The 26,345-nt window shown below is 36.2% G+C and overlaps 1 protein-coding gene and 1 long non-coding RNA gene across 12 annotated transcripts in view; one reads left to right on the top strand and one right to left on the bottom strand.

The window, feature by feature from the left end:
* LOC140609951 (uncharacterized) overlaps positions 1 to 26,345 on the bottom strand; it is a 33,387-nt gene that overhangs the window by 5,985 nt on the left and 1,057 nt on the right. Inside the window, exons 2-4 of one of the 4 annotated variants that reach the window (XR_012011723.1) lie at positions 2,656 to 2,733; positions 838 to 946; positions 376 to 583 (exon numbers count right to left, since the gene is read on the bottom strand). This is a non-coding gene — a long non-coding RNA (uncharacterized lncRNA). The remainder of the gene's footprint in view (positions 1 to 375; positions 584 to 837; positions 947 to 2,655; positions 2,734 to 26,345) is intronic. The other 3 variants (XR_012011722.1, XR_012011721.1, XR_012011724.1) reach the window with 3 other exon arrangements.
* Positions 25,957 to 26,345, top strand: part of CHL1 (cell adhesion molecule L1 like) — a 195,456-nt gene continuing 195,067 nt past the window's right edge. For 5 of the 8 annotated variants that reach the window (XM_072785350.1, XM_072785351.1, XM_072785349.1 and 2 more), the window contains exon 1: positions 25,994 to 26,188. The gene's annotated coding sequence lies outside the window, so the exon portion shown is untranslated. Of the gene's footprint in view, positions 26,189 to 26,345 lie in introns of all 8 variants that reach the window. The other 3 variants (XM_072785357.1, XM_072785358.1, XM_072785347.1) reach the window with 1 other exon arrangement.

Raw genomic sequence — 26,345 nt, 5'->3', positions numbered from 1 at the left:
ATCACAAATTAACTAATCAGGACATGCTCTATTTTTCATCTCCTTGCCCTGGCAAAAGCTGACAAGCTTTTCCATGTGCATATGTATCTTGGAAGAGTAGCGGTGTTAATGGTATGGGAAAGCCAGAGGTTATTCTGTAGCAGAAAGTATTAATACTACCACCCTTTTCATAGTTGAGCATTTTTTAAGTAATCCTCATTATCAGTGTGTTCTGGTGGCAAATGGAAGAATTCAGTATGCCAAATTTCATGTTACTGATAATTTGTTTTGAAGACATCTAAGTGTTTTACCCCTACACTCATCTCTAATTTTGTATTCTAGTAGAAGGACTTGGCAAAATCATATATGTGAGGGTGCATCTGTAACATTTCTTACCTGCTTTCTTATTAACAGCAGCCAGGACTTTATTTAAACCCCAGAGCAAATTGCCAAAAGGTAAACACTTTCTCCATTCACCAGTCATTGGTCAGCTTTGATTTGTTCCACCAGCAAATTGGCCAGCATATAATTTGGGTCATTCTGGTCTTTGTAGATTGAGATGTGCTATATAGCATGCTTTAAGTACTGGACTTTGGGCTGTTTCCTAAGGAACAAAAAATGTAGATAAGTGATAAGTGGTAATTATTTAGAGATTATAAACCCACTATTAGCACCTTGTATTTGATGTCCTTCTAGGGAAGATTGCAAGACCTGTCCTTGATCTCTACAGGATTAGGCTGCCTTAGTTTGATTTTGTTTTGTAGCTTGCAAAAAGTGACATATTCAAAAGAAATTAAAATTCTAAAATCTAAAAAATAAAATAAAATATTGATCATATTAAAGTTATTATTGGGGCACCTGGGTAGCTCAGTTGGTTAAGTGTCCGACTCTTGATCTCAGCTCAGGTCTTGATCTCAGCGTCGTGAATTCAAGCCCCACATTGGCTTCACACTGGGCATAGAGCCTACTTTAAAAAAATTAAAAATACAAATAAATAATAAAAAATAAATTCACGACTGACTTCTTCCTATGCAAAGACAGAGACAGTTTCACTTCACCTGAAAATAAAATTTAAAGGTATAATTTTTTAAACTTGTAAAATCCTCACGTGCTATAAAGTATACTCTGGGATAGTGTGCTAAAATAGCAGATCATTCTGCCTTTGAATGTGAACTACAACTTATTCTTGAAGTTCACTGCATGGGATACTCTCTTTCTAAGTTTTTTCTTGCCAAATGACATGACCTTGAATTGTTCCCAGCTCCAACCTTGTAAAGAAAAAGGGACTAACTGATACCAAATGAACTCTGCAGTGATAAACTATTAGATACCTTTTGAAAATTCAAAGGATGGTTCTTAACATTTTACCTGACACTGAAGGAGGCATGCCACAATCTGCAAGTAGACCTTTTGGTCTTTAAACAGTAGCTATGAAATAATATATACATATCATTCCTACCAACTTAGCAAAATGTATTTTTATTTTGATATATGATGGTACTTTCTGGGCTTGTATTTCACACTGGACTGCAGCAATATCACTGGGATTTTATTGTGTGTTCATTAATGTTATTTTTAACTAATGTTGGGATTATATTTTGAATTTATGGTAGAATATGACTGTACATTTTCTGGAATTGGAATTACAAATTACAAATTGGAATTACAAATGACAAATTTACAAGGCAATATTAAAGAATTATTTAAATATGTAAGATATAAAGAATCCTGATAGTTCATGGTGTATTTTTTTTTCTGAAGTAAATTAAGTAAATTCTATTGATGTCATATTTTATTCAGGAATTAAAGCCATCTGTGAGAGAGTATCATAGAGTCTGATGTCCTGGACTGAATCCAGGCTCAGTAATTTTATACTTATGTTACCTTACATGAGTTACATATTTTAACTCAGCTTCAGTTACTTCTTCTAGATAGTGTGCGAAATGTAAGTATCTGCCAGGTTGGTTAAATATGCTGCACATAATAGGTTCTCAATAAAATTGGCTACTATAATTGTTTTATTGTTATTGGTTTTTTTCTATTGCATGCAAACTCTCAACCTTGTTATTCTTCATTTGCACTTTGTTTCTACTCATTTGCTTATAATTCTGCATTTTTTACTTATTGGTTCCTAGTCTATTTGCTTATAACTCCTTAAATCTAGAGTAAAATTACATTCCTAAATTTTTATGCCTTTCTTGCAAGGTTTTACGTATAATACTCAATGATTTGTTGAATTCAAATTTAGCCATTGACATTTAGATGTGGATCATAACCTGATTCAATTGTCAACCTGTAAAGGACTGGTAGTTTTAGCACATTTTCCTCTTTCAAGAATATTACACATTTCCCTTGGTCATGAGGGTGAAATTTGAACTGGGCTGCCTTACATTTTTTTTTTTTTTTTTTTTTTTTGGGCTGCCTTACATTTTGATTATGTTAGGAATTTAGGCAAATCAGGTCAATTAGAGATTTTCAAATTTTCTAATGGATTTTTCTAAGAAAATATTTTTCTTCCCTCATTTGTAAAATATGAAGAATAATACACCACTTCATAACATTCTTTTGATGAGGAATGAATATTAAAGAACTTAAAAATGTCTCAACATAAATTGTTTTCAGTAAATATAGCCGAATACCAGCTATTATTATTATTGTTATTACTATTGGTATCACCTTTTTCCAGGATTGCTAAGATGGTAGGTTATGCATCTGTAGCTTCAGAGACCATCTTGCTCATCACACAGGGAATGTCTAAACAAAAAAGCAAAAGCAAGCAAAGTAATTTCTTGGGGGTGAAGAAAGAGATAGTGGCCAAAGCTGACTACTTGAGTCCATTGATCCAACCATGCCAGAATGCCAAGATACTCTATTGGAATTCCAAAAAAATGAGCCAGTAAATTTCCTTTAAAAAAATTATGTGAGCTTTGTGTTTTCTCATTGTCATCAAAAGGATATTAAATGATATTTCCACTAAACCCTGTAGGCATCAAATGAGTAATTTTCTGGCAAATTTGATTAATTTGAAAGACAAACTTGATATGCAAGACTGGATCTTCTCTCTTTCACACAAACACACACACACAAGCATATATGCAAGATTTCTTTTGCCTGCAATATCCAGATAATCTCTTCAGTTAAATACTTGACTCTATCTGGATAACCATAATGAAGTAAGAATGGAAATGAGGCTGAGATAGATGAAAATTTAGGATCATTACCATTGTTCCACCTAATTAGGAGACAGAATGACCAATGAAGACCTGCAGCTACTATCATCATGACTTGATATTCTGGATGTTCACATTCAGTGTAAACAAAGAAAACAGAAGCTTAAAAAACAAAACAAAACATACCAAACCAAAACCAAAACAAAAAGCATATGGGACTTAGATAAAGAATTACAGGCCTTGGGGTGCTTGGCTGTCTCAGTCCGTAAAACATGGGACTCTTGATCTTGGGGTTATGGGATTGTGAGTTCAAACTCACACTTAAAAAAAAAAAAAAAAAAAAATTAAATCCTTAATATCCCTGGTCCTAGTCTAAGTATGAGGAAGTAACTGGTCTGAGGGCATAAAATGGTGATTTGTATCTTCTGCATATTGCATAACTTGGGTCATTAAACAATTGAAAAAAAAACAAAACCCTTCATTTTTACTTTAGTTACTTGGAAATTTCAAAATTAATTAAGCCAAGGTAAGCTATGTTCAGAAGTTTCCTAAGCCAACAATTTTCTTAATAACTTCTACATGAATGCTGCTATATTTTAATTTGCATTTATGTTGGATTTATGGCCACTCAAGGTGAAAACAGATGATTGACCATTAGGTAATTTTCACGTAAACAATACCCATATTTTTTATTAGCATTCATATACTTTACAGTTCTTTAGTTCAAAGCTAATTTTATGAGATAAAGGTCTTTAAACAGGAATATTTCTATTCTGCACCATTTCTCAATAATATTTTACTCATACATATTCATGTAATGCCAAAAATTTCTTTGCTAAACATTTCTCTATGTAATATTTGGATATAGTCTGTAATCTGCTCAATAATAATCTGCTACATTGTAATCTGTAATAGCTGATACTGTAGAAAAGCTAATACTTATCAATATACCAGCTGATTTTTCTCCAAAATTACAAAGAATTTAAGTCAGTATTACAAATTGACATATGAAGTAAATAAGGAGCTACTTTTTCCTAGTAAGTCTTATTGTGTGTGTGTGTGTGTGTGTATGCATGTGACTAGAATCATTTGGAAGGTGGTATGAAATATCACCTTGAATTAATTCTTTCACATATTCACAAATCAGCATGAAAAATGTTTCCAATTATTTGTGAAAAACCAGTCTGCATTTAGCTTGCGGATGCCAGGCTAGCATATTTCTGAAAACATGCAGGAGCTTTTGTTTTTCGTTGCTTTCTTCCACTGATTCCCCTCTGTCTCCTTTTTTATGCTGTTGTTATTCATTTCTGCTTTTTTCCTCAGGTTGCTTCTCTCTCTTTTTCTCTCGCACTATATCATTTTCTCTTAAGACAGTTGGTGGCATTTGAAGACAGAATTTAACTATTAGCACAATCTTGCCTTTGCATGGCCACCTTTCCCCCAAGGAACTGGCTTTCCTTTGAAATTGGCTTTAGATCTGACAAGGCTTCGGCAGTTTCACATTACTGCTAGCCCAATAGAGAAAATGAAGCCAAGAAATTTGATCAGGTTATCCTAGGGCAAAAGAAAAGGTTGGTTTGGGGAAATGCTTAATTTCCATGATCCAGCAGGGATTTATAAACTGATTCTCCTGAGGAAATCAGAATCTGGTTTTCCATTTATCCAACCAGCTTTTCCGAATTACCAGCTCTAGGTGGTTTTAAAGATAAGGAATTGGAATGGATTCTGAATGTCGAATTCAATTCCTGATATGAGATTATCTTAAAACATGGGTCAGAGCAGCAAGCCCCCTCACCTCATTCTCCCCACCTCAACTACCACCACCAAACACTCTGTATCTTTCTGAGGTTTTTAGTAGATTTCCACTAGAAAAATCTTGGAAGTAACTTAAACACTTCAGAGTAAGAGACTATGTTAGCCAAAGTCAAGAAACAGACACTAGGTTAATTGAGAAAGGATTTTCAAAATGTTATTTTCTTTCTATCTTGTGTCTTTTATTTTTTCTTGTTTCATAAGGGGAATGGTGAACAACAGGCTGTTTCTTTAAGCAATAAGGAGAAAATAAATCTGCACCTTTCCTTACATCATTAAGCATAAGATGAACTATTATGCATAGACTCTTGGGGGTTGTTACTGTCTTTGAAAATGATCAACATTCACCACCATGATTTTTCTGTTCTGTGTTTTTTAATGTTATATATCTGATGAGTAATAGATTCAAGAGTAAATAATTTAATTTAGTAAAGGAATTAGATGTGTTACGCTGTGTCCATTGTCTTGCATTCTTATGACCTTTTAATACAAATTTGAGTTACATGTGGAAAATTGGAAGCAACATCTCTTTCTTCATTTGCACAGAACCAATTTAAATTTGTCATTCTCGTGTCCTCAATGCAGCAAAGGAGCTTGCCTTTTGCATTACTCAGGCTATAAAGGCAAATGTGGGGGTGTCGCATCAAATGCAGGTGAAGAGGAGGATGCTAATTAAGAACCATCATTCAATGTCATTTCTACATTAGATTAAGAAAAATCCATTAGAACACTCTATCTTATTTTTCTCGAGAGGTCATGATCCAAGCTACTAACCTCATCAAAACAAACAGCCATAATCACTCTTTATCCACTTCGCCACCATTCAAGCTAAATTTAGGTCTCATTTGCCTTTCACCAACATGTTTTCTAAATGCATTGCAAGCATTTCTTCATTCTGAAGAACTTACCACAACAGCCCCATACATCTTTGCCCAAATGCATTTTTGTCAAACTAAGACAGTTCATTGGAAATGTAAGGATTTTCTCTTTGGGCCCAGAGACTAATTTTCCTTCTATAGACTGCCTAGAATACACCTGAGGAAAAGAAGTTTTATGGATGGAGTCTTTAGCTCTTGTTAACTTGCTAAGAACACCATGGAAAAAGTGAGATTCAACTGTATTCATGCAGATATAATTTTGTTGTTTCAACTAAATCAATCTGGATAATCATTTCAATTTTTTTGTTGTTACTACATTGATCTTAAAATTAGTCTTTCACGAGAGGCATCCCCTTAAGCACAGGTCACCACCTCACTGTGTAATTTCCTACTGAACTCAGAAAATATATTACTAATTAATGATTCAGACTTAATAGTAATATTGATTTAGAAATGATGCTATTTCTAAGTAAAGTGAAGTTCAGAGTACAATTAACAGGATCATTTACAAAGGAAAACTGTTTGAATATTGTGTGCTAAAATTTGGTATGAATTATTTAGATGACTACCTCTGTTATTTACTTTACTTGGTGTAGATACAGTCTAAATCATGGCATTAAAATGAATGGCCAGGATTTTTTAAATGAATAAATAAGTGTATAATGCTTCAGATAATTAGTTTAGATGACTTCAAGTTCCTAATTTCATATATATATAGTTTTTAATTTTATATTTATGTAACTATATATATAGACATATATACATACATATCTATATGTATATATAGAGATATATATAGTCAAACATGAATGGGTAATTTATATAATTGGTGGCTATAGTACTTTATTTAATTTGTTCACAGCAGAACAAATTTTGATAGTCATATGTGTCCAACATATCCTATGCAAGGGGAGAGAAATGATTAAGAGTGAAATATATATATATATATATCTCGAGTGGAACTTATACAGACTTCAATATTGGATAATTTTTCCTGTCTTTTTTTTCAGTAAATGGCTATTCATCATAATATGTGAGCATGATAGTCTTCTTGGATAAAGTCGTTAATAGTTACCATTTCTCCACTTGATTTGTGCATCATTTTGTGTAGTATATTATATACACATGCACCACACACTAGGTAGTCGACACGATGTGTGCTACAAAGGGGACTGAAACATGATTCTATCAATTGAAGATGAGCTGATGCTGACAACATGCAGAGACCAAGGTGAAACTGCATCATATACTGTCTGCTGGCGGCTGACAGAATTGATGTGCTTCTATTTTGTGAAATGTCTTTGACTACATCCATGAAGTCCATAAGTGAAATGTTCACAAAGAGACAAGTTTCTATGCAAATATGCAGAGGTTATATACTGAATATTTAAAATCCCTAGAATCAGCAGACAGGCTCTGATTCAAGTGTGTCCTTTCTACTTTTTAGGTGTTGACTTTTGAGGAAGATATTCAATTCTTTAAGGTTTTTTTTTCATCTGTAAATGAGGTATTTGTAGATATTAAGGATGAATTTGAATATTAAATGAGGTAGTATGTGTCATACATTTAACATAGTACCTAACATAATAATCATTACAATAATGACAATACAAAATAGAATACAACTAGCATGAATGAAATCCAAGTTGCTGTGGAAGTTCAGGTGGGAATTTCCATGGAATACCTTGGGAGATCAGAAGCATTCTAGTGGAGAGCTAAAAGGTACCCTGACTGAAGATTGATCAATATGACAGCACAGGTGTTCCAGAAGCAGTGAGTGGAGAAATTAAATGCTGAGTGAGTGTTAGGAAAACCAGATGTGATTTGGGGGACTATGAGTGGAGAAATTAAATGCTGAGTGAGTGTTAGGAAAACCAGATGTGATTTGGGGGACTAAATGTGGTCAAATTTGAATGAAAGCAAGTATTAGGAAAGAAGACTACAAACATCAGTTTAAAACACAATCTTCTAGGCTCTTGAATGACAGGCCTAAAGCTATGATCTTTATTTTATAGATCAGTTGAAAGACTGTTGATTTTCAAAAAGTTGGTGGGATGGATTGGAGATGGAGAGAAGTACATACAGGAGGACAATTTAAAAGACAGTTACTAAAGCCGAGACTAAAAGCATGAGGTGACAGGCTAGGTGGTGATAGAAGTGGGGATGAAGAGACAGAAATGAAAGATAAGTCTGGAATAAACTTAATCAGACATGGCCAATAGGTGAGGCGATGCAAAGGAAAATATCAAGGGTGAAAGAAAGACTGGATGATTCTTGGTGCCAATTATGGGCTGAATTCATATTTTGAAACTTTAAACCCACTACCACAGAATGTGACTATATTTGGAGGTAGGACTTTTAAAGAGGTCATTAGGGGGATCCCTGGGTGGCTCAGCGGTTTAGGGCCTGCCTTCAGCCCAGGGCGTGATCCTGGAGTCTTGGGATTGAGTCCCGCGTCGGGCTCCTTGCATGGAGTCTGCTTCTCCCTCTGCCTGTGCCTTTGCCTCTCTCTCTCATGAATAAATAAATAAAATCTTAAAAAAAAAAAAAAAAAAAAGGAAAGAAACCAAACTCTCAACACATTAATTTGGGACTTCCAGCCTCCAGTATTGTGAGACAACAAATTTTTGTTGTTTAAGCCACCCAATCTGTTGTGTTTTGTTGTGGTAGCCTTAGCAAACTAATACAATGTCACTCACAGAAATAGAGAAAATAGAAGTAGAGCATATTTAGGTAAATGTAGATAATTACTATAAGCAGGGGCATCTCCATATGACTCATGCTTTACATATTAAAATATTTAATAACTATTTTCTTATGATATGAGTTATATTATAAAGGTTAAAACATAATGCTATCAATTTATTTTGGGAAGAAACTTATAGACTGAATTTGTTAGAGTAATTAATGCTGGCTAATACAACAAAACTTTCTTCTTCCAGTAGCTTCACAGAATAAAAATCTGTTCCTTGTTCACATAAAATCACTATAAATGTTCCAGGTTGTATTTCTCTTGTCTAAGAGTAAATCCAGAGAGTGTAGCCCCTTCCCTCTTATGGCACTATTTTCTCCTTTTCTTCCAGTCACATGGGTAGGAAGAGAGAAAACTTGAAAGATTGTGTTATGTCCATCCTTGGAAGCGGTATATATTTCTGACTCCAATATTCCATTGGCCAGAAGTCAGTTACAGGATTCCACCCAGATGCAAGGGGTCCTGGGAAATGTGGTCTAGCTGTGTGCCAAGAAACAAGAGGAGAATAGAATATTAACACTTGTAGTCTTTGTGGACGGCCTACCAAACTTTTAGTTTGCAAACTTATGTAGAATGGGGAAAGGGAAAGAATAGCTAATGTGATACACATTTCTATCAGGGTAATTCACAAGACCATCTGAATTTGGGAATTTACTCTTAACAATGTATATATTTGCTGGCAGCCTCAAAAACTCCAGGACCGGAGTTGAGGAACTTTTTCTGTATGAAGCCAGACAACAAATATTTCAGGCACTGAATACCATATAGTTTCTGTTGAAACTACACAAATCTGTCATTGTAGCTTTAAAGCAGGCACAGAAAACATGTAAATGAATATACATGATTATGTTCCAATAAAACTTTGTTTATAAAACAAGTAGCAGACCAGATTTGGCCTGCAGGCCATGGTTTGTGAACAATTCATACAGCAGATTAGGTAATCTGTCGTTTGCAAGAATTTCAGTCTTATGCTTAGCTAACTGTTATAGGAAGTGAGCCTAGCTGACTGCCCAGCAGTAACATAAAAATGGGCTTTTCTGTGCTCTAACTTGCCTATATTTTTAAAAGACTTTATTTATTTATTGGAGAGTGAGAATGAGAAAGATCACAGAGGGAGAAGCAGACTCTCCACTGAGCAGAGAGCCGGATGCAGGGCTCCATCGCAGGACCTAAGACCGTGACCTGAGCTGAAGGCAGATGCTTAACCAACTGAGCCATCCAGGTGCCCTAAGGGCTATTTTTTCTTGATTTCAGTATTCCTTCAGTCCCAAAGAATCTTATGTTCACCCTTATTTTCAGCTATCATCTCCATTTTGTCCATTTCTATTGGCCTATCTCCTTCACATTGTAAATGCCATCTGGGGGTATGGCTGTTGCTTCCAGTAAGTACATTTTTCAGATCTTCCAAATCGTATACTGAAGCATGTGTGAATCAGATGCAAATTCCAGTCCCTTATCTTTCGCTGTCTCGCCATATGCCTCAGCATTTCACTTTGTCTCCTAGAGGCCCAGTTTCTTCATACTTAAAGTTGGAATAATCACAGTATCAAACTCAGGATTTTTTTTGTGTTGTTTTTTTCCCCCTGTATAGATTAAATGAGTTAATCTATATAGACTACTAAATTCACTGTTTGGTACCTGGTAAAAGCTTGAAAATAGTTGATTAACATCTTAATTTCCTTCAATAATCCCATTCATAATACAATATGATTTCTAAAACTTTAATTCTCCCAAAATTCCACCAAAATCTAAAATTACTTTTTATTGAGGGGGGTTTCCTAAAGCCCTTTTATTTACTTGATATTGTAAAACATCATTTTCCTCCCATACTTTTCTGCTAAATGTTCATGGAATTGTACATTTCTGTTTGTCTCTTATTTTTTGACACTTTACTCTTCATATAATTTGAGAGTTTTCTTCTTCTGACTTCTAAAATATGATGGTAGATGTGGCTAATTCCTATTCCTTGTCTACCCACATTGATACCCTTGAGGATCCTTTCATAGCAGCAACTCTCCACAACCTCCAGAAAAACATAAAACAAAACTCTTTATTTCAATGCCTTAAAATCCCACATTTGCCACTTTGTGAACCTGTGATATTTTCATGAGCATATCATAGCATGTCCAAACCTATGACATGGTCTGGAATTTGACTCATGTTTCTTACTTACCACCATTGCTTTAGCTTTCTAGGCTTCAATTGTTTAAAAATTATTTATTTATTCAGGAGACACAGAGAGAGAGAGAGAGAGAGAGAGAGAGAGAGAGGCAGAGACACAGGCAGAGGGAGAAGCAGGCTCCTTGCAGGGAGCCCAACATGGGACTCAATCCTGAGTCTCCAGATTCAGGCCCTGGGCTCAAGGCTGCGCTAAACCACTGAGCCACCTGGGCTGCCCTAGGCTTCAAATTTTAAGTCACATTCTACTCTCCTGCTTCTTTTTCTGTCACATTTACTCAGTTCTCAAATCCTGGCCTTCTCTCAAAGTACCCTTTTTTCCCCCAACTTCTTTAGAAAAATCTCAGATCTTATCTCTGAATTCATTTGTGCCCTCAGTGTCTCTCCATTGCTTCTTCTATGTGTCTATCCATGTATTTATATAACAATCATTAAGGCTCTACTATGGTGCCAAGTAGTTTTTAGTCTTTGTTCTGAGGCATACACAAAATACCAGTCCCTTCCTAGCTTTTTAGAATACATGCTCTCATGGGGGACACTAGGACAATAATCATGGGTATATACTATGGAATCAAACTTCTGTTAAAATCTTGAATTCATCACTTCCTATAACTTTAGACAATTTAACTTAATCTTTCTATGACTCATTTTCTCATCTGCCAAATGTGGATTATAATAGTACATACTTGATAGAATCTTTGTGAGTATAAATTAAGTGGTGGTACATGCAAGCCTTAACATTGTGCAAAACATATACTAAACTTTAATAAATGTTAGCCTTTATTATTGTCACTATCATTATTAATAAAAACTGAAAGCAAAACTGCTGCAACAAGGCTTCACATGTTTAGAGCCAAAATGAATCATCTAGAGTTACAGCAATTCAGAGAAATTGGAGTGAGTCATCTGGAGTTACAGTGATTCAGGGAAACTGGGCTTTTCCAGAGCCAGTCTATTAAATACCCTGATGCAAACACAAGCCTGGTGTTTGTGAGTGTTGATGGTAAGACTGAAAATGGTAGGTAATGTCCTCTAATAATAAACTAAGACACATGGACTTTCTCCCGTTCACTATGTGGAGACATTTTAGCTTTTTGAATGAGGAAATATGCAATATGATGGAATCAGTGTTTTATTAAATTAAATTAATTTATTTGAATCAGTGTTTTAAAACAACTTGAAGTCTTATAATGATTCCCTTATTCCTGTATCCATGTCTAACCTGCCCTCTATTAAGGCCAGTTATATAATTTTTCCCATTTATATGTTGCATTGTCCCAAGTGGAATAAGGGTTCTTATTTTTAGTATATAATAAGTATTCAGCAAATACTTGATTGTTTATTGAAATATAACTTTTCTGATCAAAGCAAATGATTTAGGAATGTCTGGATCACTTCATTTTATGAGGATATATTCATGTTGTCACTTTATTCCATGGCAACATTCTGTACCATTAAATCAAGGCTAATTTAAAATGATGTGGTGCTTTGTCATAAGACAACAAGACTATAGATAATCAGCCAATTCATCTCCACTACTGTGAAACTAAAGTACAAAATCAATTGATTAAGATTCTGAGATACAGTCTTCATAATGATTAAGAACTTGATTATTCTACTGGATTCCGCTTATATCTAAACATCACTACTGTGTTTTCCATTGTGAGAATAAATCATTTAATTTAAGTGAAAACATCTTATTTGGCTCTAATTTGGCGATTTTGTTGTTTTGATGAAATACTATATTTATAAAGGCCGAGGAGATATTTAAAATCGTTTATCTCTCAGAATAAATATTTGTTTCATAACTTGGCTAGCTACTAAGCCAAGTCCACATTTATACTGGGCCTTAATGAAATGGTATTTGAAAGAATTGGACTGTAATTGTACCGATGCATGAGGAACAACAAATCAGCTTTAGGGGTTGTATTTTACTGGTATGAGTTGTATGTGCCAGTAATAGGAAAGATCACTTAATTTTTGAAAGTTTGGCATTGGCCTGGCAGATTGTTGAGGATCCCACCTGTGCTCTCCTCAGAGCAGGACGTTCTACTTCTATTCATTTTCTCAGTATCCTGCAAGCAGTACAGTTATCAGAGCTATGTTTGAGATGAAAGGGATCCCTATTATGGCTCATACTGAAAATCTCCACTGGATACCACTCTGGTAAGGATTAGGCTGTTATGAAGGCACTGAATCATTCCAACTTCAGATACAGAAAGGAAATATTGCTTCCTTATGGTATTCAGGAAGGGCTTTGCTATTTTCAACTTAACTGCTTTCATCATTGAGGACATTTAAAACATATTAAAGTTCCATTTATTCCAAATATTGGAAAATTAATTATACTGGTTCAGTGAGAGGTGTCATGTTTCATGTTTATCATATGCAGATTCTGTATGTATATACATATGTATATATATATGTATTGGATGATTCAGGTGACATCAAAGGCTATCCTCTTCTCTAAGAGAATTTAAGTGAACAATGGTATCATTAATACAATTTTGTCTGATTCTTCACTTGCAGCGCCCAAGAAATGCTTAAAGTCTGAGGTTCACAAAATTCATCTGGTTGTCAATTGCATGTGTGTGCATGTTATCCAATTCCCTTTTTAAACTCTTAATGATCTTTTTAAGTTTACCACTTTGACCCCAGAACACCACATATTTTTATTGGCAGGGCTATTTATTTCTCAGGGAATGTGAAATAAAGGTATAGAAATTTGTTTTCTGGGGATCCCTAGGTGGCGCAGCGGTTTGGCGCCTGCCTTTGGCCTAGGGCGTGATCCTGGAGACCCAGGATCGAATCCCACATCGGGCTCCCGGTGCATGGAGCCTGCTTCTCCCTCTGCCTGTGTCTCTGCCTCTCTCTCTCTCTCTCTCTCTCTCTGTGACTATCATAAATAAATAAAAAATTAAAAAAAAAAAACAGAAAATTCCTTTCCTTGGAGAAGGGGGAAAAATCTGTTAAAAAAAAAAAAAAAAAAAAAAAAAAAAGAAATTTGTTTTCTGGATGAAGCATTCTTTAGTATGCATGATGCGATTTTTCCCCCTCTTCTCTCTCTCCAATACATCTGTTTATTTAGGGAGGCAATGCTTGCTCATGTTTTAGTCTTGTTATTTTTCTGACTTTATTATGCACCATAGTTGCCCCATTTAACAACACTTTCTATATATTTTACTGAAGTTCAATCTCTTGGGAATCAAGAGCAAAAATAAAGTCATCCATCTCCAACAAATATACAAGATTACACCTACTGACAGTAGTAAGTACAAAATTGGTGATGCTTTCCACGAGTGGAATTTCATTTAACTACCAATTCCCAAGCAGGCCAAGAGTATGAACAAAACCAGTCACTATTTCAGAGAATGTACTGCATTTTCCTTCTTTGAGATAATTCTAACAAAAGGCTGTTTCACCTTACATCTTAGATCACATGATGGTGAGAAAACTCTATAACTTAAAGGATAGGAGTTTATTACCGTAAGTATAAAATAGAACAAAACATTGGGCTTCTACAGCATTTTACGGGAAAACCTATTCTGACCCTTCTATAAACAATCCCTTTGGTAAAGTCCCCATTTTATGTTGGTTTGCTCTGTCATCAGTGTAGAGTTATAGCTTGAATAAATTCTTCTTGAGGGTTTGAAGGTTGGCATGGGAATGCCTTTCTTTTCTCGATCTTATAATGAATGTGTGTAATTCGTCAAGTGTGGAACATATGCCTTGCTTTATTCACAGACTTTTGGAGAAGTTAATTGTTAGTTATCACCTTCAAAATCTGATGCCAGATTTTGATATTTCAATAAGTTGAGTAAGAATTAGTAAGTAAACCTTTGCATTTTATTCCTAGTAAATACATTAATTTATTATCAAAATGAAATTTATTTCAATAGCATTTTAAGTTTTTCAAAGCTTATTATTATGCTTCATTAAATATCTTGGTGAGCATTTTAGATTTTCATTATCTCTAAATTCGGGAGTGGATATGTAAATTAAAGACAAAATTAAGTTGCCAGATAATATCGATTTATAAGAAACTTTATTTGCATTTTATTTGAGTAACATTTAATGGAAAATTGTTTTCTCTTTGTACATTAGATTTTTGGTATTTTTGGTTATGTTAAAAATCATACTATCCTCCAAATTTTTACTTCATAAAGAAAAATGTTTAGGACTACAAAATAAACTCACTTTTATTTATTCTACCTTATTGTCTCTCTCTCTCTTTTTTTTTTTTTTTTTTCTTATTCTCTCTTTTAACTGCAGTGTTGACACTTGTCAATGCCTTGAAAACTCACTAAAATGCATTGTGGATTCTGCTTTTCCTATTTCTGGTCATTAAGTCATTATGAAAAATTTAAAATATCATCTTTCTTCTGTTTGTGATATTCAACTGTTGCATAATAGAACAGATATGATATTGGATGGAATACTATAAGATAAACCTTTTCTTGATTCATAGTAATTGTTTCTGGTACTCATATAATCATTAGTCTCATTTTGAGAATAAAAAACGAGCTACCCTCAAATGTATTTTCATAGGATAAAGTGAAGAAAACATGTTTGATGTACAAGAGTTATTGTTAATTACCTTGTGTATAAGATATTTATCAGTTAATCAGTCCTAGCTGTTTTCACCAAAAACAGTTTTCCTCTGGGCACGCGTAATAGAAAAACTATATTATGCTGGGCAGAGAGTTGCTTTGTACTTCCTCTTAAGCAATTCATTCAAATTTAGATAAATTTCAAGTTCTTTTATTTTATTTTTAAGCGGACTAGCTATATTTATTCCACTTTGTTTTCAGATGCAAATGGTTAAGTATTCTGCATTCTAATCAGTAAAGAGCCTGGTGACTAAATCATAATTTAATGATCTCTTCCTAGAAAGATAGTGATGCAAAATTTAGATCTGAAAAGAGGATTCTCATTTTTATCTAATTGGGCTGATCCTTCTGCAAAATCTCTGCAGGCTTCTATAGTTGTACTAATAATGAAACACTAGATGAAACTGACATAATGAAATATGCTATATTTTACTCAGGAAATATAGATTATTAAAACATATCTTCATATGTGAAATGACATTTCTGTGCATGTCATAATGTTCACCTTTTCCACTGAATTAGAGGAATTGTCAGTTTTAATGGATGCAAGAGCTAGGCCTTTTTTGATTTAAACATTCTTAAATACTTTGAGTAAATTGAAAGAAAAATATTTTTTTATATTTACCCACCTACTTCTCATTTTCAGGGCTCTTTATTTCTTTCTAAAGATCTGAGTTTGAAAAAAAAAAAAAAAGAAAAAAGATTTGAGTTTGATCTGGTATCATTTCTCCTCAGTTTTAAGAACTACTTTTAGCATTTCTTATAGTGCAGCTCTGATGGCAATAACCCTATTTAGTTTCTTTTATCTGGACCGATGCCTATTTTGCCTTCATACTTAAAGGATATTTTCACTGGATCCAGATTTCTAGGTTGTTTTCTTTTTTTCTATCAGCATTTTAAAATTGCTATTCACCTGTATGTAATGTGCTGTTTTACTCTCCGTCATCTTTTTAGGTTTTCCTCTTATCTTTGTCTTTTTAACAACTTGATTATTGTGCACTGAGGTAGCTCACTTTGTATTTATCCTGCTGAAAATTTGCTGAATCTTTGAATCTCTAAGTGTCTGGCTTTCACCACATTTGGTAAATTTTTTGGCATTATTTCTTTGAATATATTTTTATGTCCCATCTCCCTCTTCTGTTGAGATGTCAATTACCCAGATATTAAATATTTTGAGGCTGTATTCATTTTTCTGCCTCTAATCTTCTCTCTTTCTCTCATGCTGGAAAATTTATATTGATTTAGCTTCAAAACTACTGACTCTTTTCTCTGTCATCTCTATAAACTGCTATGAAGCAAATTGAAATTTTAAAGATTATTTTTGATCTTGTATCTTTTTCAAATCTAGAATTTCCATTTTGTTCTTTTTTTAGAGATGCTGTCTCTCTGCTTTGGTTTCCTAATTTTATATTCGTTGTGGTAATATTTTAATTCCATGAGTATAATTACAATTGTGCTTTATATTCCTTATCCATTATGTCCAATGCGAGGATCATCTCAGGGTTGATCTCCTTGTCTCTTCTTTGAGTGAAGATCACATATATTTTATCATATGTTGAACCATCTTGGATTGTTTTCGGAGTACTATACAGATTCTGGATTCTGCTATGTTCTCCCACTAACATCAATTTTTATTTTTCTTACCAGGCAGTTAATGTAGCTAAGATCAAACTATAGTCTCCCTTGTAGAGGATGGTTTACATCTCAATTCAGTTCTTTTGGAACCTCAGCAGAGCTGTTTGGAGACTGTCCTATTAATGCATATTTCAAAGCTTAGCTGAAGATTGAGCATCATTAAAACAGAATCCGGGCCTCCCTCTCCCTGGCACGCTCTTCTATGGAATTCCTCCTCTTATTTTTCAGTTGGTCTGATTGTGCAAAATCTGTTATCTGTTTCTTTAAGACTGTAAGTCTGAAACTTTTCTTTCCCTCTTTTACCCACTAAGCATGGACAGACTGGGTCCTGCCCTTCAACTACAACTTGTAAACCAGTTAATTTATCCAGTGCTGTTTCCTTCTCCAAGTATCTACCCTCTCCAGTATCTGCCTGTTGGGGGTCACTACACAGTGCTTTCAGGTATTATATTTTGTCTATACTTTATAGTTTTTACCTGCAGGAGGATTAATTCTGAAAGAAACCATTACTAGAAGTCTACAACTTTACATTGGAAAGAATTACAAATCCTTATGCTCATTAACTACTTTATTCTTCTTCAGATAAATGTATCAGAATATTTTAGACCCTGGAATATTTCACATTTTCATCATTAAATTTTCTCTTTTACTCATATTTGAGACGCCAAAATCTTAATTTTAGGAAACTTTTAAGATGGCTTCTATATGCATGATAAAAAATTTTGCAGAGTGTTTCATATTTATATTTGCATGGATATACTGAGCTATAGGAAATAGAATATGAGCTGATAAACACTATATATGGGCAATATAAGTGTTGTAAAACTCATGCCTGGTGATGTGTCCTTAAATGTTTTATTATGAGCTACCAAATAACTACCTGAGTGAGGTCTATGTTGAAAAAGGCAGTGGCAGCTGGGTCTCAGGTTCCTGGTCTACTAGGTCGGTCTTGGGCACAGCTGGGGTGGTCCATGACAAGTGGCCTCCATGCAAGGAGGGCTCTGCTGGCATGTGGAAGGCCTTCACCCACTTCATAATGCTCCCTGGTGTGGGAGTGTGCATGCTGAAGTTTTTCCTGAAGTCACACCAGGGAGAGTAGAAAAAACCAAAGTTCACTGTCTACCCCCATCTCCACATCAGGTTCAAGCCCTTTACCTGGGGACATGGTAATTGTACTCTATTCTATAACTGTGAATCCACTTCCCACTGGCTATCAAGATGAATAAAGAGAACCTGGGCCTAACTACCCAGTAGGGACCACAGCACTATTTTGGACCATGACTCTGCACACAGAGTAGAAAAGTATATGGGATTTTAAGCTCACCTTCCTTACTTGTATCAAATGATGACCAGTATATTGATCTTCCATCCCTTGCATGGCAGGAGATGGCTTAAGTAAATAACTTAGATTGGTCCATGGGAAAGAAAAAACAAAAACAAACAAAAAATACCAAAGAACTACCTGCGTGAGAAACTGGCAGAAGATAAAGGAACGAATGCCTATAAGAGAAGGCAAATATTTCTTGTCAATACAAGCAGGAGATTCAGAACCTTTGCAATGTAATTATTGTACTATAGTATGGAGGTGGGGGTTTTTTGTTTTGTATTTTGTTTTTGTCTTTGTTTTTGTTTTTGTGGTATAGGGTTTAAATGACTTATTGGGTTTATCTGTATATGAATATGGTAAATATTCTGAAAAACAGCATGGAAAAATATATTGCTAAAAATACTAATAATAAAAAATAGATTGGTAGGTCTTATTTAACTCCTGAAAGACAATAAATCCAATGCAATGCCTAAAAACAATCGAGTTTGTGAAAGAGGATTTTTACCTCCGTTTTGACCTTAGTCTGTAATTTCTAACAGATTAAATTCTTTTTTCTAGCTAATCTTTTAACTCAAGCAAAAGACCTGGTGGGGAAAGTATCCCACGATGGGAAACAAAACTACCCCCCACACAATAATGACTGTCCTGAGCAAGACCCCACATGATTTACCCTGAGACAATGATCTATCCCACCTTTACTGCTCACCTGCAAGTATGCACTGACCTTTGTTCTGCATTTTCCTTATATAAACCTAGAAGTATTTTCAGCACGTTGAAGACAGTCTTGGAGACATTACTTCAGTGTCATCCTGGTGTTGGCTTCACTAAAATAACTTCTTTCGTGTTTCACTACCCCTTGTCTCTCTGCCTTTGAATTTTGTCAGTGGTGAGTGACTGATCCTGGTTTGTTTGGGACCCCTGGAACTAGGTGCTTTTGCACCCTTGGGCCCGAGTTACATCTTACCCAGATTACATATCTGAGTTTGTGTTAACACAGTATATGACATATTAGCAATTTGTGATTTAAGTGCATGTCTGCTAATTTATTTTGTGGGAAAAGTCAATTGAGAACATGAATTATGGCCCCTAATCATTGCATAGAAAGGACTATTTATTCCATCGTTCTTTTTATAACTGCTAAAAATATGTCCCCAAAGAATGTACCATTATATTGTAATTAAAAAAGAAAAAATTGGAACGCCTGGGTGGCTCAGCGGTTGGGCTCCTGCCTTTGGCTCAGGTAGTGATCCTGGGATCCGGGATCAGGTCCCACATCGGGCTCCCTGCAAGGAGCCTGCTTCTTCTTCTGCCTAAGAATCTGCCTCTCTCTCACTCAGTCTGTGTCTCTCATGAATAAATAAATAAATCTTAAAAAAAATAAAAATAAAAATAAATAAAAAAGAAAAAATAAAGTCTGTATGCATTGTCTAGACTTATGCCACACTTTAAGAATGCAAGGATGGCAAATACCCAGCATACGAGAAGCATTTCTTCTGTCATATCAATGACAAACATCATTAATAATCACTTTGTCTTTTCCAGCTGAACTCAGATACAAGATTGGAATCCCTCAGTCACAGTATTTCAAAGAGTCACTACCAATCAGATGAGTTATTTCATGAAAGAAAGACTTTTTGTCATGCACATCCCTTTTATTAAAGAAACTATCCATAGGGAATAATCTTATCTAGGAATCTATAGTGAATAAAAATGATTTTGGGGGCAGTCCTGGTGGCACAGCGGTTTAGCGCCGCCTGCAGCCCAGGGCATGATCCTGGAGACCCTGGATAGAGTCCCACGTCAGGCTTTCTGCATGGAGCCTGCTTCTCCCTCTGCCTGTGTCTCTGCCTCTCTCTCTCTCTCTCTCTGTGTCTCTATGAATAAATAAATAAAATCTTAAAAAAAAAATGATTTTGGGAGGTGCCTGGGTGGCTCCATCTGTTAAGCAGCCAACTTTTGGCTCAGGTCATGATCTCAGGATCCTGGGATCAAGCCCCACATTGGGCTCCAAGCTCAGTGGGTAGTCTGCTTCAGGAGTCTCTCTCTCCCTCTGCCCCTCCCCCTACTCACACACACACTCTCTCTGAAATAAATAAATAAATAAATCTTTAAAAAGATGATTTTGATGTTAGCAAACTAACTCAAACTATTTTGCTCTAATAGTTTTTCACTCACTTAGCTACATAGTTAAGATGTATTTCAGTTTTAGCTTTTAATAAACAATAAGCTTTCATCTATTTGAAGACATAAGTTTTCAATTAACTGTCAAGTACAGTCTTCTTTTCTTTTCCCTGTGGTGTTTTTTTTTTTTTTTTTCTCTAAGTGGTGATAAGCAGCTACCTTCTCCTATCTGACATCAAGCTTCCTGAGCAATTCTGTGTTATTTCCTAATAATTCAAGCATACCTCCCAGGTAGGTCTTTCATTAGCTTGTCTTGAGTCTGTTGCTTTTCTTTGCTCTAATCACCATAGATGAAAAGATGAGGAATATGGATTTTATACCTGTGTCACATATCTGGACCTGTGGTAAATAGGAAGTATTGGCAGCAGCCTCAACTCAGCCACATAAACCTAGGAGATATTATTTCCTAGGATTGGTTGAGCTGTCTGAATGTCTATAAATGCTGGTCCAGCAAAAACAATGGATACTTACTATATCATTCATTCTTATTTTTTTTTGACTATTTTGAAATTTTTCTGGTGACACAGATTACTTAGGGAAAAGACTAAATAGTTACAATAAAAAGACCTCAAAAGATACTGGCTCAAAGAATAGGGAAGTTCGTTTTTTCATGGTAGTATGTGGGCTATAGTTCCTAGACTCATGAGGGACTCATGAGGGACTCAGGATAATGGGGGTTCTTTTGTCAGCTTCAACATGAATATTTCATTATTATAGGCTCACTAGAAGGAAATAGAAGAATGAATCTAGATTACCTTTAAGAAGATGACCTAGTCGTTGTTAATAGCATTTCTCCTCATGTCTCTTAGGTGAGAACCTAGCCATGGGGCCAATCTTGGTCACAAGGGTGAATGTGAAATGTAGTCTCTCTCTCTCTCTCTTTTAGTGAGAGTAAAGGAAAGTTGAGTGATAGTACAAAGAGAGAGAGGACACAAGAGGTTGCCCTGAAATGTAGTCTTTAGGTAGGTGGCTATGTGGCCAGGAAGGAAAAAAAAAAAAAAAAGAACATATTTGTGGGATGAGGGGGTCAGGACAAGGAGGGAAGCAACCAGCAGCCTGCCATAAGCTCTTATATTAAGGATACCCACTGAGTCTCTCCTTTCTCTCTACCAAATTTTCTTTATTCTAAGAGTGTGAAAACCAATTTCCAAAATCAATTGGACAAAATAGAAGAAAATCAACTAAGACCTTCATTTTGGCTATTTGTCTCTGTAAAGATCAGCCCTTATTCTTCTACTATCATTCACCATCTCACTATTTAACATTTATCTTGTTTGCTATGGCAAAATTGGAATAAATACAACTATCTTTCAAGATGGCAGTGTCCTGTCATATTCTAAAATCATACAAGAATATCTATATATTAATTATTAACAAGATTAAGTATATATATATGAATTCTAGACCACTAACCTGGAAATCTTGAGAAAAAAAATTTTAAATATTTTATTTATTTATTCATGAAAGACACATAGAGAGAGAGGCAGAAACATAGGCAGAGAAGTCGGCTCCCTGTGGGGAGCATGCTTTAGGACTTGATCCCAGAACCCTGGGATCACAACCTGAGCCAAAAGCAGATGCTCAACCACTGAGTCACCCAGATGCCCCTTGAGAAAATTTCTGAACCTTGCCCTTCTCAACTATAAAAGGAAGCTATTGGAAAATATGCTGCCTGAGGTACTTTCCAGATTGAAAAGATTTTGTATCATGTTGGATATAGAGAGATTTAAATGAAATTCCCATCCTCCAAAACTAGGAAGACTTTTCCCAACAAATGGATTCATACTCTAAAACTGTTCTCGGTCCACTGAGATAAGACTTCACTGCACAGGACTTTGGAGCAAACCACCAACAGGAGGGTAAGGTAGTTATAATGAGCATTTGAGCATTTCTGTTTAGAGGGCAAGAAATCTTCTTGATCTTTAGAAGTGATCAACAAATGTCTTAAAGCATGAGATTTGATAACAGTATGATCATAGCTACATAAGTATATTGTTATTAATGTCTGTAAATTACCAAGCCCTTTAAAAAATCCAGTGAAAATATGTGGTTCTGTGACCTGCTAAGGCTGAATCACATGTATTAATGATCCATGGGGTGAAGTACAAGACGTTACCTTTTTATTTGTCCCCAAATGATTGCCCTTTGATTTTTAATACATGTCCTTTTGTTCTTGTATTAAAGGACAAGTTAAAGGAGTATCGACACAAAGTTTACTCTGCAGAATTAATATGATCTTCTTTAGCTTTCTTAGTATCTAAGCTGAAGGTAGCTGCTATGTACTTCCAAGGTTGCCTTTGAGGACTTACCTCTCAGTGGAACATGCTGCTTTACTTTAGGACAGTAGTTGGCCAGAAAATCCCCATGGATCTGTGACTATTCAGAACTGCTAGACTGAAATGCCATTTCGAAAACTACAGCTCTTCCACTGAACAATTTTTCTAGGAACATTGCCATATCACTAGCTACCCAGCTTTGCCAAAAGGCAATACTCCTCCAATGGTCCTGGCTCTGGGAATGATACCAAATGATGGTTCAAGCTGGGGATAGGCAGTAAATCAGCAGTAAAAGCTGAAAAATACCCCAGCTCTTAATACCTTTTCTTTTTTTTCCAGATGACTGGCCTATCTCTCTCACCTTCTGCTTCTATTCATGAAAGACCTCCTTTCTCCCCTTCATTTGTGGTCTAATAGTCATATTTTCATTTTACATGGCCTTCCTCAATTGTGAGAGATAAATTCACACCTTTCAAAGCTAATGCAACCAAATTTCCATGTGACTTGTAAGAAATCTAGTCTTTCTTTAGCACTCCCGTGCAACTGTGTGATGCCTGATAGATTAGGATTATTTGTTGAGTGGGAACTGAGTCTGAACAAAGTGTCAGACAGGAGGATGGGAGCCAAGGGAGGGTTTCAAAGCAGCAGCAGAAGGCAGTTTCACTGAATCTCCACTCTGGTTGAAGGCTGCCTTCTGGTCTCGGGTTCCAGCCTTCCAGGAATCTGAGGGAATGAGCTGTTTTAAGTTCTTTGGGTCAAGAAAGGCTGCATTTGTGGCCTGCCTTTGGAAATGTATTTAAAAAAGAAAAAAAGAACCTATCCCTGGAGGTAACATGTATGAAGTGTTGGAAGTGGAAATTTATGAAGTTTGGATGTGGAAAGTTAAGTCATTTGCTTCTATTTTGCATTTCTTTAAAAAGACCTCCTTAGCTGGCTAATTTTTTTTTCTTTTAAATACTGTTTTCCGGGGATCCCTGGGTGGCGCAGCGGTTTGGCGCCTGCCTTTGGCCCAGGGCGCGATCCTGGAGACCCGGGATCGAATCCCACGTCGGGCTCCCGGTGCATGGAGCCTGCTTCTCCCTCTGCCTGTGTCTCTCCCCCCCCCTCTCTCTCTGTGACTATCATAAATAAATAAAAATTTAAAAAAAATAAATACTGTTTTCCTATCTTGGTTAATCATTTGTATTCCTTCCTCCCTTCCTTCTTCCCTTCTTTCCCTTCTTCCTTTTTTCCTTATGTTCTTTTCCTTTCTCCCTCACTTAAAATTTATTTGCCTCGAGTAAAGCATATCATGTATGTATAGACTTAATGGCTGCCTCTACTAAGTTTTGGACTTATTTTTGGGCTATTATTTCCTCATTTATGTGCAGTGTCAGAGACTCAGAAATATGCTATTTTCCTTTCAAGAAAATTTGTATTTAAGAACTGACCCTTCATCTTTTTGTTTCAGATATGATGCCTTGATATTCCTTGATATATTTTTGGATATTTGATTTTAAAAGAAGCAGCTAGTCTTGTTTGTTGTATTTTCTACTGTACCCTAGCACCTTGAACAATGACTGATAAATACTAGGATCTCTCTCCCTCTCTCTTTCTCTATATAGCTATAGGTATCTATATATCTTTACGACATGATCTATATCATCTCCTCACAATAATCCTAATGTCAAAAAACAAATCACAGAGAAAAGAAGAGTTGTATATGGAGGAGAAGAGTATTCTATCGGTCTGGCCAGGATTGAGTTCTGAGTCTTTTGGTCAGAGAATGTTTACCCAGAAGGTGGTCAACTTCTGAGTTCAACTCAGCTTTGTGTCTCCTTTACCTTGGAAATGTTTCCTTATATTTTCCCTGTTGGAATTTCATTCAATATCCTATCTTTGTTTCTACTTTAGAAAACATTCCGTGTGAATAATGATGCCTCGGGCAAAGAAATTACTCTAGCAGTACAATTTAAACTCAGGACTAATCCTGCCCTCACTTGCATTTGCAATTTGCAATGCAGTCAGTAAGAATTTAGCCCACACATGAACTGACAGAGTCATGGCTCCAAAGTTAGCAATTATTAAAGTTTAAAAGTCCACTAATTCATTTTCAAAATATTTTATTCAGTTGCTTCTGAAGCAGAATTCTGAATTGCCTTTCCTCTATCGGCTACTATAGTAGTATCCAACTCTGAGGGAAGCTCACAGCTCTAAATGTCCTCATTGTTCAATGCACAGAAGAGAACAAAACCAGACTGTAAAGTCAATTTTACTGCTTTAGAGGAGTAAAAATTGGAAGTCAATGATTCTCTTACCATCAAAGAGAACTTAAATTCAACAGAATTTTTTAAAGTGGCATTGTGTGAAAAATTTGGAAAATATCACGGTGTGAAAAAAAAAAAAAAGAAACGGAAAAAGAAAGGAGTGTATAAATAACTTAGTCTGCAAAAGCCTGTAACTTTCCCTCATTAATTTTGGAATCGTAAAATAAAATTTACATGTTTCGGTGGAATTGATCAAGCATCAGAAATGGCCTTTTGTAAGTGGAAATAAGCACACAGGGCTTTCTTCTACCCTATAATAGTGAATCAATACAAAATAAATAGGAAAAACTTTATGGAACAATGTGGTGAAACTGCAGATCATAAGTATTAAGACAAAATTTAAAAAAAGGTTAACGGTGGAAGGTGCCCAAATTTCTGTAGGCAATGATCTGTTAGCTTATCGTAGCAGCATCTTTTGTAAAGAGCAAGCCTCATCACACCTATAAATAAGGAAGGAAAGCAAAAAGGGTATTTTTAATAGGTACATGGTACCACACCCTTCCAACAGGCAGCGATGGAGGAAAACCAGACCGGCGACCCGTGTCTGGAATACGTACTGAGTGAAACCATAGGGAGGGGCAGGTGTTGTTTCTTTTCTTTCCTTTTTTTTTTTTTTTTAATTCGGTTTTGCAGATTAAAGGGACAGCCATCCTACCTCTTTTGACCATAGATGTTGAAAATGACGAGTGAAGTTTTGGCTTCGTCCCTTGCTTTTTCACCGTGAAATAAGTCTTAAGCCTGTAGCGCTCTCTCTCCCTCTCTCCCTCCCTCTCTCTCTCTCTCTCTCTCTCTCTCTGTGTGTGTCCCAAGGGAGTGTGCAAAGGGAGGGAAAATCAGCCGCGTGGGTGAGGGCGGGGCGCAGAAGCGAGGACCGGCGCAGAGGCGCTGGCCAGCCTCGGCCCGGAGGGCGTGGATCCGGGCTCAGCCAGCAGGTCCCGCGCGCTCGCGGCCACTGCCCGGGGCGGGAGGGGCCCGGGGGGTCTCCGCCGGCCAGAAACTCCCTTGGGTCCGCGCGGAGCCGCTGGACACCGCACGTGCGTCCCCGGGCGCCAGCCAGCGAGGGGAGAAGTTTCCCGGAGGGAAGGTGGGCGCAGCTCGGCGGGCGCAGACGGCTCAGGGGTGCCTGGGTGGGGGTCACTGTGCACCTGCTTTGCTAGCCCCGCGGGTTCCCCCCGCAGCCGGGCAGCCAACTCGCGGGGCGTGAGGCACGGCGGGTTGGGGCTTTGCCGGTGGGAGGGGTC

The sequence above is a fragment of the Canis lupus genome, chromosome 19 (genome assembly GCF_048164855.1).
Source record: "Canis lupus baileyi chromosome 19, mCanLup2.hap1, whole genome shotgun sequence".
NCBI lineage: Eukaryota > Metazoa > Chordata > Mammalia > Carnivora > Canidae > Canis > Canis lupus.
This window is presented reverse-complemented; position numbering and strand designations above follow the sequence as displayed.